The sequence below is a fragment of the Callospermophilus lateralis genome, chromosome 13 (assembly GCF_048772815.1).
Source record: "Callospermophilus lateralis isolate mCalLat2 chromosome 13, mCalLat2.hap1, whole genome shotgun sequence".
In the NCBI taxonomy this organism is placed as follows: Eukaryota; Metazoa; Chordata; class Mammalia; order Rodentia; family Sciuridae; genus Callospermophilus; species Callospermophilus lateralis.
The window spans coordinates 59,945,950-59,966,321 of NC_135317.1; the positions used below are offsets into that span (position 1 = coordinate 59,945,950).

Here is a 20,372-nt window from a genome sequence, read left to right on the forward strand (position 1 = left end):
ACCAGTGGCAAAACTAGATTTAGATATGAACATTCCTAATTCAGGGCTCTTTCTATTAAATCTCAGAGTTGATGCCTGTCTGGCCACACCTCCAGTTTAGAAGGTGCCTTTCAGCTGGCGTGGAGAAAAAAGTGCCATGTCCAGGAACTGTTGACCTTGGTGGTCAACAGATCTGCATTTAATTGTCTCTGGGCTTAGAAAACATGAAGCTTCTGGTTTAAAAATTAAGAATGATTTAAGACAGCAACAGTAGAGCATTAAACCAAGATGCGGTTCTTCCCAGCATAAGACCCTGGGCAACTGTACAAATCGCACACTGGTGAATCCAGCCCTTCTCTGGATTATACCCCTTATCACTTTCACCTTTATATTTACATAATGTATAAAATCAGTTTGACAAATCTGCAGCCACCTTGAGTCATAACCAACCTGATCAACCCCTGAGTTGCCCTGATCAGTTTTCCCTGCATAGTTTCCCAGCACACTATAAATAGTAGTATGTGGAAACTTACAACTGGACCCAGGCACCAGGAATGTGCCTGACTCTTTGACATTAACTTGAGATAAACTAGGTATATTCTAAATTGGATGACATGACTTTTGTCCTGAACACTTTATAAACTCCTGTCTTTCTGACCAAATTGTGGGGATCCACTTGGTCTTGCTACTGCCCATGACCATGCTTCCATCAGTAATTTCTCCAATAACCTGCCCTAGGTGCAATCCTGGATCTGTTCACCTCTTTGCTTGGGTCTCACAGCACTGTGGAGCTGGTTCTTATACCCTAGGACCAGGTTATTCCAGAACACATAAGTATTTCTTCCAGTATAAATTGCCCTTAAAAGAAAATTGAGAAAATACAGAAATGAAGAAGATCAAACAAATAGCATAGTTAGCCATTCTCAGAAACAAAACAGTGGTTTTTATTTCTAGCTTCATTTTTTTTTCGCTTTATACATACATACAGTCCTTTATTTTCATTGTTGTAATCATACCACATAAAATTTCATGACACCTAAACAATAAGACAGTATCAAAGGAAAATTCAATAATTCAAGTAATTTGAGCTGGTCTTTTGTTCTGGTGGTTTTCTATATCTGTTGCTTATTTTTTTTCTTTGCTTGTTTTTGAGACAGGGTTTTGCGATGTTGCCCACGCTGGCCTTGAATTTGCGATCCTCCTGCCTCAGCCTCTCCAGTAGCTGGGATTACAGGCACATGCCACTGCTCCCAGATTTCCTCCTTTATACATAGTTTAGTTTTTGTTTTCTAATTTTTCCCACCCATGTATAATTAACACCTCAGTGTATTCCAAGTGAAGGCCAATAAAGTGTTTCCCATACAATGAAAAACTTGGTTCACCATGAAGTTTCTTTCAACATTATCCCATTTCTGTCTTTGCCTTATACTCCTGTCCCATCTCCAGCCTCAGGCATCTCAGGGAAATGATCAGTGCGTGAATAGGAATGAGTTTGAATTTCTTGGAAGCTTAGTTACCCAGGCTGTGAGCCTCCTCCTGGCCCATCACTGACCCATTATGCCCATAGGAACATCTAACCAGACACTTCCTTTAATATAGAATTTGAGTGTCTCCATATCTGGCATTTTCTCCATAAATGAACTCTTGAGTTTCTCAATGTCCATAGGGCATATTCGATTCATCCCTTGCTTCCCAGCTTGGTCTTATCAGAAAGCCAGAAAGCTTCCCCAGTCTCCAGGTGAACTCCAGCTCGCAGAGTTCTCCACCCTGCCACCCCCAGGATCCCCAACCTGCATTCACACACCTCCTTGAATCCCAACCAGAAAAGAACACTGCCCAGGCTGAGCCATGTGCCCTAAGATCTTTGTTTTCCTCTCATGTGTGTTTGGATGTTTGGAATATCCTAAGAATCAAGGTTTTTTAAAGTTACTTTATTTATAAAAATTTAAAAGACATAAAACACTCATTTATTATCTGATTCAACAATGGTTAGCATTTTGCCATACATGCTTCCTGGTTGTCCTGAAATTGTATTTTACAGCTGGTTTGTTCAAACTAGGATCTAAAGATTTTTTCTCCTCACTCCGCATACCCTGGACACTTTAACCCTTTTCTTGTATATAATTTATGCAACAATAACTATTTAAAAAGTTGTGTGCCTGCCATTGCCAGTTCCGAGTGGAGCACAGTGACTTTATTCACTGGTAGCCAATGTCTGTTGCCCTCTGTGCCCTCGTATGTGCAAGTTGGCTCTGGCTGGCTTCGGACAGTGTTTCCTTGTTTGTCACACATTCATGTGTGAAGCTATGAATTGCAAATTTATGTGCGTTGTATAAATCGCCTCTTTATTTTCTTTAAAATAATTGAGTCACATTCTGGCTTGACTGGTAAGGAACTTAGTATCCACCTTCACTGGGGCTCCCCACAAGATTGCAAACCTGCTGGGGGGCTTACATAGCATCAAAGCATAGGACAGCTCCTGCCAGTGTTCATGGATTCACACTGGATCCTGCTGAGACATCCTGCTAGACTGGTCCTTAGTCCTTTCTCCTCTGGCCTGCTCTCTACTAGCTGGAAAGCCTGGGAGTCCCAGTGTCTTGGCTACGCCCTCCCACACAGCCATACTTCTGAGGTCTTGCCTCTTCCTCAGATTGCTGGCATGCAGTAATGTATGAGTCCCTTCTTCTCCAGGACCTCAACCTTGGCTTCTTTCTAGCCTGCAAGAAATTGCCTCCTGCTTCCCTCTGGCTGTTGGCAAAAGCATTCTCTCTTCTCTCCCATTCCTCCCGCAAAGGGACATCTCCCAGGATCTCTACTAGAAGATAAATCTTTCCTCAAACCAGAAAGAACCTTTGTCTTCAAAGATCTTTTACTTTTTACCTTATAATTTATTCAGCCAATATTCATTAGTGTAGCAGCAGTGACTCTTATAATGTTAAAAGATTTCTGTTCTGATTGGTAAAGAGTAGAATGGCTCTAGCAGTAGGCAGTAAAGTCAATTAATAATTAAATTCTAAATTAAACTCATTCATTCAGGTTAATCATATAGGATGCCACAAAGACCATTGATAAATGGACTTCCTATATGTTTATTTATCACAAGGCACTTCATAATGTATGATACTTTTATCACTATACTGAATTCACATGGTTGCCACTGATTCTGAATAGTTGCTACTTTAGTTGTATTGTTCATACACTATAATTCTTATGTAAGTGTAGTTTTCAATATTTACAAATTTAAAAACTTATCAATAAAACATTAAAAACAAACTTAGAATAAAGAGATAACCAATAGTGGATACATTTATTAATTTTCCATTAAATATCATATACCTCAAGTATCTGAGTCTACAGAGAACAAGCAGTGATATTAATAATAAACTGCAGCCTAAAGGATCTTCAGTGACCGGAACACCTTTCACAATACAAGAAATTTACAAAATATTACAATACTTTTTATTTCTATAATAATAATTTTATTATTTTAACAAAAATATACCACCAGTGCTACTTTGGAGGTAAATGGTACTCAGAGTTCATCATTAAAAGACTTCATGAGAAGCCAGAATATGTCACCCACCCCAAAATATGAAGAATTTCTGAGCTGAAGGCAATTAAGAACCAGCTACAGGAAAGCTCTCTTCCCTTCCTCCAACTGCTTAAAATCAGCATCATGGTTTAGATATTAGGTGTCCCCCAAGAATCTCATGTTTGAGACAATGCAAGAATGTTCAGGAGTGAACTGATTACAATGTAAGAGCTGTAACCTAAACTAATATGGATTGACTGGATAGCAACCATAGGCAGGTAGTGCCCTGTGGTTGAAGAAGGTCATTGGAGTGTGCCTTTGGGGTTTATATTTTGTGCCTGGTGAACAGAGCTCCCTCTCTGCTTCCTGGCTGTCAAGTCCTGGGCTGCTTTCCTCTGCCTTGCCCTTCGGCCATGAAGTTCTGCCTTCTGCTCAGGCCCAGAGCAATGGAGATAGCTGACCAGGCACTAAACCTCTGAAACCATGAGCCAAAATAAACTTTTCCTCCTGTAAGATTTTCTTGTTGGGTATTTTGGTCACAGTGATATAAAGCTGACTAAATCAGGACATAGATTTACAAAGATAAAAGCCTACCTCCTCTTCTACCAGGGGAAACAAAGGTTGGCCACAGGAGACAATGTTGGACCTGTATTGGCTTACAGATGGTACCAGAGGAATCAACTAGCCTTTATTAACTAGCCTTTATCTGCCATTATTTGCCATCCCTCAAGTTGCCACCCCTAGACATTCAAAGTACTTTTCCCTTTTTTATCACTTTTCTAAAAATTAACTGTTTTTTATGAAAGATTGTATTCATATATACATATATATATATGTATATGCAAAAATTCAAAGCCACCTATTTTAGAACTATACATTGTCTAAGTATCTTCCATGTATATATTAAATATACATGTTAACAAAATTCTGCTTTTCTCTTATAAATCTGTCTTTTATGATAGGGGCCCCTTCCAACTAAAAACTTGAAGTTTGAAAAAAATATTCTTCCTCTACAACTTACATATTCATCAGAATGACAGTGACATTCTGTCAAAAATCATGGTTTGATTTTTTTAAATTTGTAATTATCCATCAAAAGATTAACAAAAGCAATCAGAAGATCAGTTTTTTATAATAATGCATTTGAAAAAATAAAATCTAGATTTGTTTTTAATAAAACAATTGAAAATATTAAGAAAGAATCCTTATAAATGTTAAAACTATCCAGTGCTTAAATATAGTCGAGCATTTTCAAACATGAAATATTCAATAGCCTTTAAAAAATAATTATATCTATATGAGCATACACTGTGTTCCAAATTTATGGTCCCACTTGTTGGAAAACATACATCTTCTAAAATGAGAAAGCAACTTATTTGACAAGTTATAAATCGAGACAGTAAAATATTCATCTTCTATGAAACTGTTTCATATAACGCATTTTAATAATTAATTTAAAATGAGAAATTTTAAATTTTTGAATCTTATGGTGTTAAAAAGAATAATATCTACAATAATGTACTAGACTTTATTGTGAATATTTGAGAAAAAATAGCATCAGTGAGAAGTATGTTCATGGAAACCTTTGGTTCAGACTGTGCTGGTATCTCTATGCTAGAGAGAAAGTTTGGCATTTCAGCTAAAATTTTGGAAACACTTCAGAATATTTTTAATTTATCACTAAGGCACTGTATTTAATTACCCCTAGATGATGTAATGAAGAATGTTAACCCAATAACTCACTTTGGCTTTTTCCTTCATAAGTTTTATATTTACTATTGTGTTAGTGTTCCCAGGCTGCCATAATAAAATACCATAAATAGAGTGGCTTAAGCAACATAAATTTATCTTCTCATGGGTCTGAAGGCTGAAAATCCAATACCAAGGAATTGGACAATTTTGCACCCTCTCCTGGCATGTAGACAACTGCCTTTTCCCTGTCTTCAATTGACCTTCTGTGCACCTGTGGAGAGAAAAAGAGACCTCTAGTGACTTTTCCTCTTCTTATATAGTAACAGTCCTATCAGATGAAAAGTCCACCCTTAGGAACCCTCTAAACCTCTATTATATCATTATAAGCCCTTCCTCCAAATACAGTTACATTGGGGTTAGGTATTCAACATATGAATGGGAGGGACACACAATTCAGTCCACATAACTACAATAAGTGAAATAAACAGAATTAAGTAGTATCTCTGATGATCTAGGAATTGAAATTAAAAATTGAAAGAATATTTGAACACCAATGGACAACCTATGCTTTAATGCAAAGAAAATGTAAAATTTTTATATTCACTTTATCATAACTTATAAAATAGAAGTAAACATTTGGAATTTTTTTTAAAAAAGTAGAGAATTAAACTGAATAAAAGTTAATCAATAAAAAATAAAAATTAACCTTCATAAAGATTAACAAATAAAAATTAATAAAAGGTTCTACTCACCTTTCTCTCACTATTGCATAATACTTGATTTTAATCAACTTATAAGGATGGAAGATTTATTTTGGCTCACAGTTTCAGTTTAGGTCCATGATCACTATTGCTTCGGGCCTGTAGCATCACAGTACAGCATGGTAGGAGCATGTAGCAGAGGAGGCCTAGAAGGCAATAGCAGTCAGAAAGCAATGAGAGAGACAAGAAAGGACCAGGATTCCAATATCCCCTTCAAGAATTCACAATCCCCATGACTTCCTTCCACTGGGCTCCACCACCTAAATGCACCTATCTCCCAGTGGCACCACAGGCTGGCAACCAAGCTAGTCTTTTTTTTTTTTTTAAGACTAAAATTTTTTTTATTTTTTTCATGTCTTCATACATGTACTTTGGATAGTAATGATCATCACATTCCACTATCATTAATTACCCCATGCCCCCTCCCTTCCCCTCCAACCCCTCTGGCCTATCTAGAGTTTGTTTATTCCTCCCATGCTCCCGCTCCCTACCCCGCTATGAATCATCAGCCTTATATTAAAGAAAACATTCAGAATTTGGTTTTTTGGGATAGCTAACTTCACTTAGCATTATCTTCTCAAACTCCATCCATTTACCTGCAAATGCCATGATTTTATTCTCTTTTATTGCTGAGTAATATTCCATTTTGTATATATGCCACATCTTTTTTTATCCATTCATCTATTGAAGGGCATCTAGGTTGGTTCCACAGTTTAGCTATTGTGAATTGTGCTGCTATAAACAGTGATGTGGCTGCTAAACACCAAAAAAAGAAATAAACCAATCAATAAATGGGCCAAGGACCTGAAGAGATAGTTCTCAGAAGATGATGAACAATAAATCAACAAATAATGAAAAAATGTTCATCATCACTAGCAATTAGAGAAATGCAAATTAAAACCTCTCTAAGATTTCATCTCACTTTAGTGAGAATGGCAGCTATTATGCATACAAACAATGATAAGTTTTGGCGAAGATGTGGGGAAAAAAGTACACTCATACATTACTGATGGGACTGCAAATTGGAGCAGCCAGTATGAAAGCAGTATGGAGATTTCTTGGAAAATTGAGAATGGACCCACCATTTGACCCCTATCCTTGGTTCATACCCAAAGGACTTAAAAACAGCATACTACAGGGACACAGCCACATCAATGTTTATAGCAGCACAATTCACAATAACTACACTATGGAGCCAAGCTAGCCTTTTTTCACATGAACTTTTACACATGGGAATTTGGGGGAAATTCAAGATCCAAATTATAACAAGTGGTATCTATATTTTACAAGAAATTTTTCTGTTAAACCAATAATTTAATTCAACAAAATAACTAAGTATATAAGTACAAATAAAAGAAAGTATAGAAGCAAAGAAATATATTCTACTTGAAACAAGAAAAATTATAAATTGTAAGAAAGTTATTAGAATATCTAAGTTCTGTAAATTCTTAAATTATGATCAAATAAATGTATATAAATATATAACCTCTAAATATAATTATGCTAATTTAAATGATAAATTATTAAATGACCTAAAAATACATAAAAAGCATAATGAATTTTTAAGTTGTTTCTATTTATTAAATGCTTTCAGCTGAACCAGAAGCTGTTTACAAATCTCCATGGATTTATTAAATATTGTGTTCCAGCCCTCAACTGTCCCAGTCATGCCTCCAAACTGCCACACATGTGAGGAAGGCCACACTGGCCCTGTTAGCAGGACAGAGGCAAATGCTCAGCTAATCCCAGCCCACAGCTCAGAATCACTACCAAATGAAGGACGGCTATCGTTTTAACAACCAAGCTTAGGGCTTGTTTGTTATGCAGAAATAGACAACCTTAAAAGTTCTTTAATCAATAAGTGATCTTTTTTTTTTGTAGTTGAACATAACATCTTTATTTTATTTATTTATGTTTATGTGGTGCTGAGGATCGAACCCAGGGCCTCACACATTCGAGGTGAGTGCTCTACTGCTGAGCCACAACCCCAGCCCTCAAATATGTATTTTCAAAGGGTAGCATATTATACACAATCTTCTTACTCGTTTGTTTTCTTTATTAATATTTCTTAAACATATATCCTTATCAGAAAATATGGAACTACCTCATTACTTAATAGTTACAGAGATTCTCATTTTATAGATATTCCATAATCTAACAATTATTTTTGTATTTTTATTGATAGCTCTTTATCAGTTTTACATATTAATGCCTTTTTTATTTTTTTTTTATTTTTTTTTGTTGTTCTACGATATTTTTTTTGTTCTACTATATTTTTTTATTGGTTGTTCAAAACATTACAAAGCTCATATCATCTTTCATACATTTGATTCAAGTGAGTTATGAACTCCCATTTTTACCCCAAATACAAATTGCAGAATCACATCAGTTACACATTCACATTTTTACATAATGCCATATTTGTGACTGTTGTATTCTGGTGCCTTTCCTACCCCCTACTATCCCCCCTCCGCTCCCCTCCCATCTTCCCTCTCTACCTCATCTGTTGTTGTTCAGTTCTATCCCTTGTTTTCCCCCCCTTCCCCTCACAACCTCTTATATGTGATTTCGTATAACATTGAGGGTTTCCTTCCGTTTCCATGCTATTTCCCTTCTCTCTCTCTTTCCCTCCCACCACTCGTCTCTGTTTAATGTTAATCTTTTCCTCATGCTCTTCCTCCCTGCTCAGTTCTTAGTTGCTCTCCTTAAATCAAAGAAGACATTTGGCATTTGTTTTTTAAGGATTGGCTAGCTTCACTTAGCATAATGTGCTCTAATGCCATCCATTTCCCCGCCAATTCCATGATTTTGTCATTTTTTAGTGCTGCGTAATACTCCATTGTGTATAAATGCCACATTTTTTTTTTTATCCATTCATCTATTGAAGGGCATCTAGCTTGGTTCCACAGTCTAGCTATTGTGAATTGTGCTGCTATGATCATTGATGTGGCAGTATCCCTATAGTATGCTCTTTTAAGGTCCTCAGGGAATAGTCCGAGGAGGGCGATAGCTGGGTCAAATGGTGGTTCCATTCCCAGCTTTCCCAGGAATCTCCATACTGCTTTCCATATTGGCCACACCAATTTGCAGTCCCACCAGCAATGTACAAGTGTACCCTTTTCCCCACATCCTCGCCAGCACTTGTTGTTGTTTGACTTCATAATGGCTGCCAATCTTACTGGAGTGAGATGGTATCTTAGGGTGGTTTTGATTTGCATTTCTCTGACTGCTAGAGATGGTGAGCATTTTTTCATGTACTTATTGATTGATTGTATGTCCTCCTCTGAGAAGTGTCTGTTCAGGTCCTTGGTCCATTTGTTGATTGGGTTATTTGTTATCTTATTGTTTAATTTTTTGAGTTCTTTGTATATTCTGGAAATTCGAGCTCTATCTGAAGTGTGAGGAGTAAAGATTTGTTCCCAGGATGTAGGCTCCCTATTTACTTCTCTTATTGTTTCTCTCGCTGAGAAAAAACTTTTTAGTTTAAGTAAATCCCATTTGTTTATTCTTGTTATTAACTCTTGGGCTATGGGCGTCCTATTAAGGAATTTGGAGCCCGACCCCACAATATGTAGATCGGAGCCAACTTTTTCTTCTATCAGGCGCAGAGTCTCTATTTGATATCAAGCTCTTTGATCCATTTTGAGTTAACTTTTGTGCATGGCGAGAGAAAGGGGTTCAGCTTCATTTTGTTGCATATGGATTTCTAGTTTTCCCAGCACCATTTGTTGAAGATGCTATCCTTCCTCCATTGCATGCTTTTAGCCCTTTATCAAATATAAGAAAGTTATAATTTTGTGGATTGGTCTCTGTGTACTCTATTCTGTACCATTGGTCCACCTGCCTGTTTTGGTACCAGTACCATACTGGTTTTGTTACTATTGCTCTGTAGTACAGTTTGAAATCTGGTATCGCTATACCTCCAGATTCACACTTCCTGATTAAAATTGCTTTTGCTATTCTGGGTCTTTTGTTTTTCCATATGAATTTCATGATTGCTTTATCTATTTCTACAAGAAATGCCGTTGGGATTTTGTTTGGCATCACATTAAACCTGTAGAGAACTTTGGGTAATATTGCCATTTTGATGATGTTAGTTCTGCCTATCCATGAACAGGGTACATTTTTCCATCTCCTAAGATCTTCTATCTCTCTCTTTAGGGTTCTGTAGTTTTCATTGTATAAATCTTTCACCTCTTTTGTTAGGTTGATTCCCAAGTATTTTTTTTTTTTTTTGAGGATATTGTGAAAGGAGTGGTTTTCCTCATTTCCATTTCAGAAGATTTGTCGCTGATATACAGGAATGCCTTTGATTTATGCATGCTGATTTTATATCCTGCCACTTTGCTGAATTCATTTATTAACTCTAGCAGTTTCTTTGTAGACCCTTTTGGGTTTGTTAGATATATTATCATCCGCAAATAGCGATAATTTAAGTTCTTCTTTTCCTATTTTTATGCCTTTAATTTCTTTTGTCTGTCTAATTGCTCTGCCTAGTATTTCAAGAACTAAATTGAATAGAAGTGGTGAGAGAGGGCATCCCTGTCTTGTCCAGATTTTAGAGGGAATGCCTTCAGTTTTTCTCCATTTAAAATGATGCTAGCCTGAGGCTCAGCATAGAGAGCTTTTACAATGTTGGGGTAAGTTCCTGTTATCCCTAGTTTTTCTAGTGTTTTGAACATAAAGGGATGCTGTATTTTGTCGAATGCTTTTTCTGCATCTATAGAGATGATCATATGGTTTTTATCTTTAAGTCTATTGATGTGGTGAATAACATTTATTGATTTCTGTATATTGAACCAGACTTGCATCCCAGGGATGAATCCTACTTGATCATGGTGCACAATTTTTTTGATATGCTTTTGTATTCGATTCAACAGGATTTTATTGAGAATTTTTGCATCTAAGTTCATTAGAGATATTGGTCTGTAGTTTTCTTTTTTTGAAGTGTCTTTGTCTGGTTTCGGGATCAGGGTGATGTTGGCCTCATAGAATAAATTTGGAAGAGCTCCTTCTTTGTCTATTTCTTGAAATAGCTTGAAAAGTATCGGTATTAATTCTTCCTTGAAGGTTTTGTAAAACTCCGCTGTATACCCATCCAGTCCAGGGATTTTCTTGGTTGGTAGTCTTTTGATGGCTTCTTCTATTTCTTCCTTTGTTATTGGTCTGTTTAAATTGTGTGTGTCTTCCTGACTCAATCTGGGCAGATCATATGACTTAAGAAATTTATCGATATCTTCACTATCTTCTATTTTATTGGAATATAGGGTTTCAAAATACTTTCTAATTATCTTCTGTATTTCTGTAGTGTCTGTTGTGATATTGCCTTTTTCATCCCGTATGTTAGTAATTTGAGTTCTCTCTCTTCTTCTCTTCGTTAGAATGGCTAAGGGTCTGTGGATCTTATTTATTTTTTCAAAGAACCAACTTTTAGTTTTATCAATTTTTTCAGTGGTTTTTTTTGTTCCAATTTCGTTGATTTCCGCTCTGATTTTAATTATTTCTTGTCTTCTACTACATTTGCTGTTGTTTTGCTCTTCCTTTTCTAGGGTTTTAAGATGTAGTGTGAGTTCATTTATTTGTTGGTTTTTTCTTTTTTTGAGGAATGAACTCCAGGAAATGAATTTCCCTCTTAAAACTGCTTTCATTGTGTCCCATAGATTCTGGTATGTTGTATCTGTATTGTCGTTTATCTCTAAGAATTTTTTTTATTTCCTCCTTTATGTCTTCTGTAACCCATTGATCATTCAGTAACATATTGTTCATTTTCCAGGTGATGCAGGATTTTTCCTTCCTTCTTTTATCATTGATTTCCAGTTTCATTCCATTATGGTCAGATATGGTGCATGGTATTATCTCCACACCTTTATATTTACTGATAGTTGCCCTATGGCATAATATATGGTCTATCTTTGAGTAGGATCCATGTGCTGCTGAGAAGAACGTGTATCCACTTGATGATGGTTGATATATTCTATATATGTCAGTTAAGTCTAGGTTATTGATTGTGTTATTGAGTTCTATAGTTTCTTTATTCAGCTTTTGTCTAGAGGATCTGTCTAATGGCGAGAGCGGTGTGTTGAAGTCACCCATAATTATTGTGTTGTGGTCTATTTGACTCTTGAACTTGAGGAGAGTTTGTTTTATGAACGTTGCAGCACCATTGTTTGGTGCATACAAATTGATAATTGTTATGTCTTGTTGGTGGATGGTTCCTTTTAACAGTATAGTGTGTCCTTCTTTATCCCTTTTGATTAACTTAGGCTTGAAGTTGATTTTATTCGATATGAGTATGGCCACTCCTGCTTGCTTCCGAGGGCCATGTGAGTGGTATGATTTTTCCCAACCTTTCACCTTCAGCCTGTGTATGTCTTTTCCTATCATATGAGTCTCCTGAAGGCAGAATATTGTTGGATTTGTTTTTTTAATCCAGGTTACTAGCCTATGTCTCTTGATTGGTGAATTTAAGCCATTAACATTTAAGGTTACAATTGAAATATGGTTTGTACTTCCAGTCATGTCTATTTATTTATTTATTTTAGTTTGGCTAGTTTTCCCTCTTTGGTTATTTTTCTCCCCCTTTACTGAGATACCTCCCACTGTTAGTTTTGGGCGCTATTTTTCAATTCCTCTTCTTGTAGTATTTTGCTCAAAATGCCTTGCAGTGCTGGTTTTCTGGCTGTGAATTCTTTTAGCTTTTGTTTATCGTGAAATATTTTAATTTCATTGTCAAATCTGAAGCTTAATTTTGCTGGATACAGTATTCTTGGTTGTAATCCATTATTTTTCAGTGTTTGAAATACGTTGTTCCGGGATCTTCTCGCTTTCAAAGTCTGTGATGAAAAATCAGTCGTTAACCTCATTGTTACCCCTGAATGTAATCTGCCTCTTTTCTCTCGTAGCTTTTAATATTCTCTCCTTGTTCTGTATGTTGGCTATGTTCATAATTATATGTCTTGGAGTTGGTCTATTACGGTTTTGAATGTTTGGGGTCCTGTAGGCTTCCAGGATTTGGCAATCCATTCCATCTTTCATCTCTGGGAAGTTTTCTAGGATTATTTCATTTAATAGGTTGTCCATTCCTTTGGTTTGAACCTCTATACCTTCTTCTATCCCAATGACTCTCAAGTTTGGTTTTTTTATGATATCCCATAACTCTTGGATAGATTGCTCGTGATATTTAAGCATACTTTCTGTGTTGACTATATTCTTTTGAAGTTGATAAACTTTGTCTTCATTATCTGATGTTCTGACTTCTACTTGATCTAGTCTATTTGTAATATTCTCGTTAGAGTTTTTAATTTGGTTTATGGTTTCCTGCATTTCTAGGATTACTGTTTGGTTTTGTTTTTTTTTTTTTTAATCTCTATCTCCTGGTAAAGCTCGTTCTTTGCAGTTTGAATTTGTTTAATTCGTTTTCAAAATATATTTTCATTGCTTGGACTTGCTGTCTCATGTCTTCTCTAATATTCCGTTCCATCTGAGTTAGGTATGCCTTGAGTTCTTTCCCTGTCCATGTTTCTGATGCTTCTAGGTCATCCTGTAGATTTAAGTTGTCCTGCATTGTTTGTAATCCTTTTTTCCCTTGTTTTTTTCATGTTGTTCACGTTACATTCCAGCTCTGTTTGACTGCTGTGTAACTGCTTTCTCCTATAAATTTGTTTTGGTTTTGTATATCTCTGTTGTCTCTCCTTTGTGGTGGGAGATTATGCTTAGAAATGTTGGGCTTTATTGTACTTTAAAGCTGATTCATTCAATTCATAAAAGGCTTCTGGGTTCTGTATGCATATAGTGATTTGTTGTTTGTTCTTAGGACTTTATGTTTAGGTTAGGTGCTATGATGGTATGAGGGTTAGTATGTCTTGGCTACTTTAGAAGATTGCTCTACTGAAGGGGGATACTAACAGGCGATTGGATCAGGGTGTTGGTAATAGCTAGGTATTTAGGAGTCCTATAGACAGCCTCGAGACATTCACCTATTTGCATTTAGACAATTACATGTAATGGAAGACATAATGCTTGGGATGAAAGTTGGGGGGTAGGGGAAGGAAGGTGCTCGTAAAAAGAAAGAAGGAGAGAGAGATAGATAGATTAGAGGAGAATGAAAAGAACAATAAATCTTGAAACAGGAAAGAAAGAAAGAAGGAAAAGGGGAGAAAGAAACCGAGAGAGAAGAAGAAAAAAAAATTGAAGTCTTAGAGATTCATTTTCTTCTCTTCCAGTAGGCGGAGCTGTGCCCTCCGAGTGGAGCTTCTGCCCTCGTGCCGATAGCAATCCCTGTAAGTCCACTCCTGGAAATCTCTCAGTCTTGTCAGTCCAGAGCCGTTTCACTTCTCGGGCCCCTCCCCCCTCCCTCCTATCAGCCAGCCAGCCAGGTCCTGTTCCCCAGAAGCGGTTCCCCAGAGATCTAGCTACACTTGCAGTCCCACCGCGCGTCCCATTTAAGCCCCAGTGTTGTGGTAAACTGGTGGCTAAGACCTTGGGAGTCGCCGCTGGTGATATGGGGGGTTAGGGATCGGGAGTCCCCTCTGCTTCCCTACAGACACGCCCCCGGAGAGATCCCTGAGGTTTTCTGGCTGCTTGTATCTGGATGGGGTGGGAGTCACACACCTGCTAAAGTGGATTCCGCTGAGAAGGAATTTTGTTGGCCAAACTCCGATGACATCACCTCTCTGCTATGGCGGACCCCAGGCTCCTTGCCAGAGTGTCTGAAGGGAGGGGTGGGACTGGTCCATCCCTGGTTGGCCTCAGCTCCCGGCTCGCTATTTCATGAAGGCTTGGCTAAAGACCTCTTCCTGCCAAGCTGCGTCTCGGAGACTAGCCACCCAGGCACGGTGGCTGCGGACGGGTGGCTGGGCGGGCGGCCGCGCCGCACCGCGCAGACAGCGGCTGGCGGATCTGGACCTCTGCGTCTCATAGCAGGGATTCACTCGTCTGGGGCAAGCTGTCACTTCCAAAAATCCTAGTAACTCCCGGCCGGTCTCTCTTCAGTGGAATTTTGCTAGGAGATTCTCCGCCGGTAGAATCTGAGCGTATCTATGCGTCTTTCTGACCCCATCACTGAGGGGTATTGAAAGCGCTGCCTCTCCGCCCGCCGCCATGTTGGATCTCAGTAAGTGATCTTTTATTTGATACCTGTTGTGTTAGCTTTTCGTCACTATGACAAATACCTGTTAAAACCAGCTTAAAGGAGGAAAAAATTATTTGGGCTCATGGTTTCAGAGATTTCAGTCCATAGTCAGCTAGTTCCATTGCTTGGGTGCCGCAGAACATCATAGCAGAAGGGCATGGCTGAGGAAAACTGGTCACCTCATGGCAGCTGGGAAACAGAAAGAGAGAGAGGAAGTGGACAAGGACAATATATAGTCCCCAAGAGCAACCCCTCACTGACCTACTGCCTCCAGTCATGCCCCACCTGCATACAGTTTCCATCACCTCCCAGTAATCCATTCAGCTATCAATAGATTAATCCCTGGATGAAGTCAGCACCCCAAGGATCCAATCACTTCCCAAAGGATCCAATCACTTCCCGAAAGGTCCAATCACTTCCCAAAAAAACCATCTCTGAACATTGCTGCAGTGGGGACAATACCTCTAAAACATGAGCCTTTGGGGGACCCTTCGTATTTAAACCATAAGACCTTTGTTGGCTTATATTTTTGTATTCCATATATTTTGATGTTTTAACAACACCTTTCTGTCCAGGGAGAGACTACCCTTCCTGGCACTAGCCAATCCTGAAGATAGTACAGGGTAGCAAACAGCACACCTTTGATATACAGACTAACTAGAGCACAGCCATCTCCTCTCTGTCCTGAATGCCCTTGAGGCAAAATCCTACCTTCTAAATCATCACGGAGCCAGGTACCAGGCAACTGGAGGCCACCAGTTATTATTTAAATTAGCCAGTTCTAAATTCTTCAAATTGCCCTAACTTGCCTTTCCCATGGGAGCCCCAGTAAAGACCCAGACTCTCCCTTTCTCCTGCCCCTTCTGCCTCCTGACCTATACTGGTACTTGCTCATGTGGCCCTGCATGTCATGGCTCCTGTTCCTTGCACCTGTGAGTATAATAAACTTCGTTTTCCTGACCCCCTGCTGGGTGGTTGCACCTGACTCATTGAGGACAGAACTCTTCTGGAAATGAGGCAGACACTCTTGCTCTTCGAGTTTGGGTAAGATGTGCCTCCAGATCCGGTACCTCCACTTGCTCTAATCCCACACCTTCCTGAGCCTCTTCACATAGCAGAGGCACCCAGGCTCTGGAGACGGGGTCAGGGGGCTATGTCTAGGAAGGACACCTGCGCCAGGCCTGGGCTTTAGGGGTCACTTGTCCTCATGCTTTGGAGTACTCACTTACCGCCCTGATTAGTTTTATTATATTAAAATATACAAAATAAAGTTTACCATTACTGTTGTAGGGACAGATGAGGCAGGGCACCAAAGATAGCAGGAAACAGTTTTATTTGGCTGCAGCCAGGTCTAGAGGGCACAGCTTTTGCTGTAATCAATTAATCCCCTGAACCCCGAATTCAGGTAGTTTCAGAACTTTATACCCAGCATGTAAGGGGAAGGGCTCAGAAGTTCACAGTCTGCAGAACTTCACATAAAGCAGCTTTTTCTTTCACTGTTCTGGGTAAGTTAACACTTCAAGGACAACACCTGGGAAGGGGAGAGCTGCTTCTCCCCTTTCTTTCCTCCTCCTGCCAGCTGTTACCATGGAGCCTAATTGGTAACTTCTCTTATCTTAAAAATGTAGACATCTCTGTGAAGCTCCAGCTCAAGGCCACAGGCCTTGTTAAAGGATTTTTTTTAATCACACCTTGCATTTGCAAATACATTTCTACAAACTACTATACTAGATAAATGTTTGTGAAAACTAGTAAAGGAGCATTCAGCACCTGGAGTGCTGATTTCTTCCAGGAAAGTGACCAAGTAAAATACAGCAACAGGAAAATAGGAAGTTTAACTACATTGAACTTTTTTGTAGAGACTCTTTTGCTTACAGTCTAAAAATCAATTATGGTGAAGATTTCTGGAGAAGCTTAGTTAAGATTTTCTTTGTGGAGGAGGGAGTGCCACTACATTACAACCATTTTTAAGAGTTCTGTTCCTGAAGTGTCCTCCAAAGGCTCAATTGTGTTAAAGATTTGGTCACTACTGGAAAGTCTTGGGTTCTTTAGGAGTGATGCCTACTGGCAGGAAGTTAGGTCATTGGGGGGTATGCCCTCGAAGGAGGCACTGGGACCCTGGCCCCTTCCTCTCTCTTTCTCTGCTCCCTGGCTGCCATGAGGTGAACAGCTTTGCTCCACCACACCCTGTGCCAGCTCGGTCAGTGCACACAGGATGGACAGGACACTGCAAATGAAGAAGCCACACTTTCGTCAAAGAAGTGATGGAACGGAGCATGAGTTGGGAATGACGACTTCAGAGTATCCTCATGTCTAGGAAGATGGAGTAATGGAATGGCGTGTTTGCATTCCCCACTCTTCTAAATGTCATCTTCCTTAAACACTGCCTTCCAGTGGAAATCAAGTGGCTTTCCTATTATTGGCACCACTAAACAGGCTCTAAACAGATAGCAAACAATGAGCTTTTGTTACAAATCTCCATTTAGTTTGGGGCCCTGGTTCCTCCTGCACCTGGAGATGGGTTGTCTATTTTAACAATACTGCTTAAGAGGCAGCTGCCTCATCAGGGAGAATTGGCTTAGAAATGGCACAGCTTGAGTGGGAGGGCCTTAATGGTTCCTGCTGGAGATGTGGAAGCCCACACTCTTCCAACTTCATGTCTAACGTTGACTTCAGTATGTTCTGAGAGTCCCTTCTCCTCTCACTGATTTCTGTCCTCTTTGTCTTCCACTCCTCTGTGCTCTACCCAAATCTCAGCTTTTAAAAGATCTGAGACACTTAATTATTCTTACTGTCTCATTTCACATAAAAGATGCCTGAAACTGTTGTAAAGATCAGAGTGAGCACATATAGGTACACACACAAACACACACATGAACAGGAAATGAAAAAAGTTTTCACAGTGGGATAAAAACAAGTCCTGGAAGTCTCTTCTGAATGAGCATGGGATGTCATCATGACCCTACCAGCTAATGACAGCTTATATGCCTATGTGTTCCATGAAAGTAGTTTATAAATAGTCGCTATTAATAATCAATGTGGATTGCTTCCTGGGTGCCAGATCCTGTGCAAACACTTGCTGTGCACTATCTCCATTAATTCTCACATTCTGACATATTGGTATTATCATTCCCATTGTACCAGTGAGGAAACTGAGACTGAGAGAATCTTATGGCACTTGCCACAAGGTCACACAGCAAATAGCAGTGTTGGCTACAATTCATGCTCAAATCTATGTGACTCTATAGCCTGAAGTCTAATCCTCTCTATATATACCCTGAGAATTACTCAGCTGCCCTAACATCCTGGCAGAGGTGAGGCAGAAGCAGATCCAAACTTAGAAAATCGACTGGTGTGTTTTGGGTTTTCTTAAAAGCCATAATTGTGCTCACTTGGCCACTTTCCTCTCCACAACTCAGGCTCTTTAATCAATTCTCACAAGGATGTGGGAAGTTGATAGATATTATGATCCTCAGTAAAATGGCTCCAAAGAAAAAGAAATGGTTCAGGGATCAAGGCCCAAGGCTTAATGCTAAATCACCTTCAGAACAGGAAATCATCTTCAAAGAACAGGAACTTGGAGAGCCCCCAAGGTAGGTTCCAAATCATGAGAGGCTGACCACCAAAACCCAAAGTCTTTTTTTTTAACTCCTAGAATCAGCACCATCCAGTCAGAGAGAAGAAATAAGTAAGTGTTGCCTAGTGCTGCCAACAAATGAAAAAAGTGCAAAAATCTAGCTAATTACTCAGGACATGTTGGCAGACACCTCTGCCTGTCAAATTCCTTGTTGTCTGAATGGTTATTTACATCTGAATTAATTTATACTGTGTAAGTTTTAAATAACTTTTTTTTAAGTAGAAATAAAGATCATAGCAGGAACTAATCTCTTTCTGAAAACTTCCTCCTCTTCTCCCCTCATTTATTCACAGACATAGAAGACTCTGACACAGGGCCATGACTCTTATGGTTGGAAAGATTCTAACTTGGAATTCTTACCCAGAATCATATTTAGAGCCATTAACTTATTACAAGCTCCCTGACCCTGAGTCTACTCCCCAGACTCACATTCCTGTGGAGCATGTGTCTGAGACAAAAGACCCTATGAAAATCCAGACACTCTATAAAACTTGAAAAAGATCTTGATAAAAAAATAAAGGAAATATTATTTATACATTTTTAATTTTTCATTTATTCAACAAATATTCAATGAGACTTTATCCTATATTTCAGGATAGCCCCATTAGGTCTTGGGGACACAGATATCTGAAGATGTGTCCAAAAGTTCATGAGGTCATCTCAACTCACAGGGAGCCAACAGTTCAGGAAAAGAAACATAAGGAAAACCCAACACAATATGTAAAATATTAAGGAATGGGTAGGATTAGAGTTGGCATTTATATCCTACAATTCAAATAGGCAAGAACTATAGCTATATTTTCTATATCTATTCTCATCTTGCACTCAGTTCCTAGTGAAAACACACACACACACCACAAATCTTCAAGTTTTCAGTAAAAAATAATTCAGGCTTTCTAAATTGGAACCATTTCTTTTAGGTAAATAGTCATTTTCTGAGTTCACATTTCTCATTAGGTTTGTTTCCTCTTTCCAAAGGAGCTCTGGCTACACACCTGCTTCCTCCCAGATGGTGCCTGAGTGCAGGGGAAACTTCCTATCCTGAAGGCATTAAGCATGAACTGTGTACTCCACCCAAATGAAGTATTTCTGTTCTGGTCTAGAGACTGATGTCCTGTCACAGGGTCTGCTGATGTGTGGCTGGTCTCCCTCTGTGTCTGGAACACTAGGTTGGCCCCTAGGATTGAAGCCTTGGGTCCCTGGCCCCGCTCAGTATCCTCCCTTGTCTAGATCATCTGCTCCTTCAGCATATCTGCATTCCCATTCAGGCCATACATAATCAAATTCCTATTGGTAGCACATGGACACGGGCCACCAGAAGCATGGTCCAAAGTGACAGCATAGCCACCTGCTCCCACATTGCTTCCATTTGCTTGATCTGCTGGACAAAGTACCATGTACCAGGAGGTCTCAGATGACATTTATTCTCTCATAGTTTGGGAGATTAGAAGTCTTGAAGTGTCAGCAGGGCCATGCTCCTGCCAAAATCTCTAGGGAGGACCCTTCCTGGCCTCTTCCCATTTCTAGCAGCTCTTGGAATTCTTTCATTCAGGGAAGCATCACTCCAATTCGGCCTCCATCTACACATGGCCTTCTTTCCATTTCTTTTAGGTAAATAGTCACTCATTTTCCAAGTTCACA

The 20,372-nt window shown here is 39.0% G+C and overlaps 1 long non-coding RNA gene across 5 annotated transcripts in view; it reads right to left on the minus strand.

Moving 5' to 3' along the window:
• Positions 1-3,374: 3,374 nt before the first annotated feature.
• Positions 3,375-20,372, minus strand: part of LOC143379192 (uncharacterized) — a 134,623-nt gene continuing 117,625 nt past the window's right edge. For 4 of the 5 annotated variants that reach the window (XR_013088438.1, XR_013088436.1, XR_013088435.1 and 1 more), the window contains 3 exons: positions 14,575-15,283; positions 5,956-6,110; positions 3,375-5,474 (listed from right to left, as the gene is read on the minus strand). This is a non-coding gene — a long non-coding RNA (uncharacterized LOC143379192). The remainder of the gene's footprint in view (positions 5,475-5,955; positions 6,111-14,574; positions 15,284-20,372) is intronic. The other variant, XR_013088437.1, reaches the window with a different exon arrangement.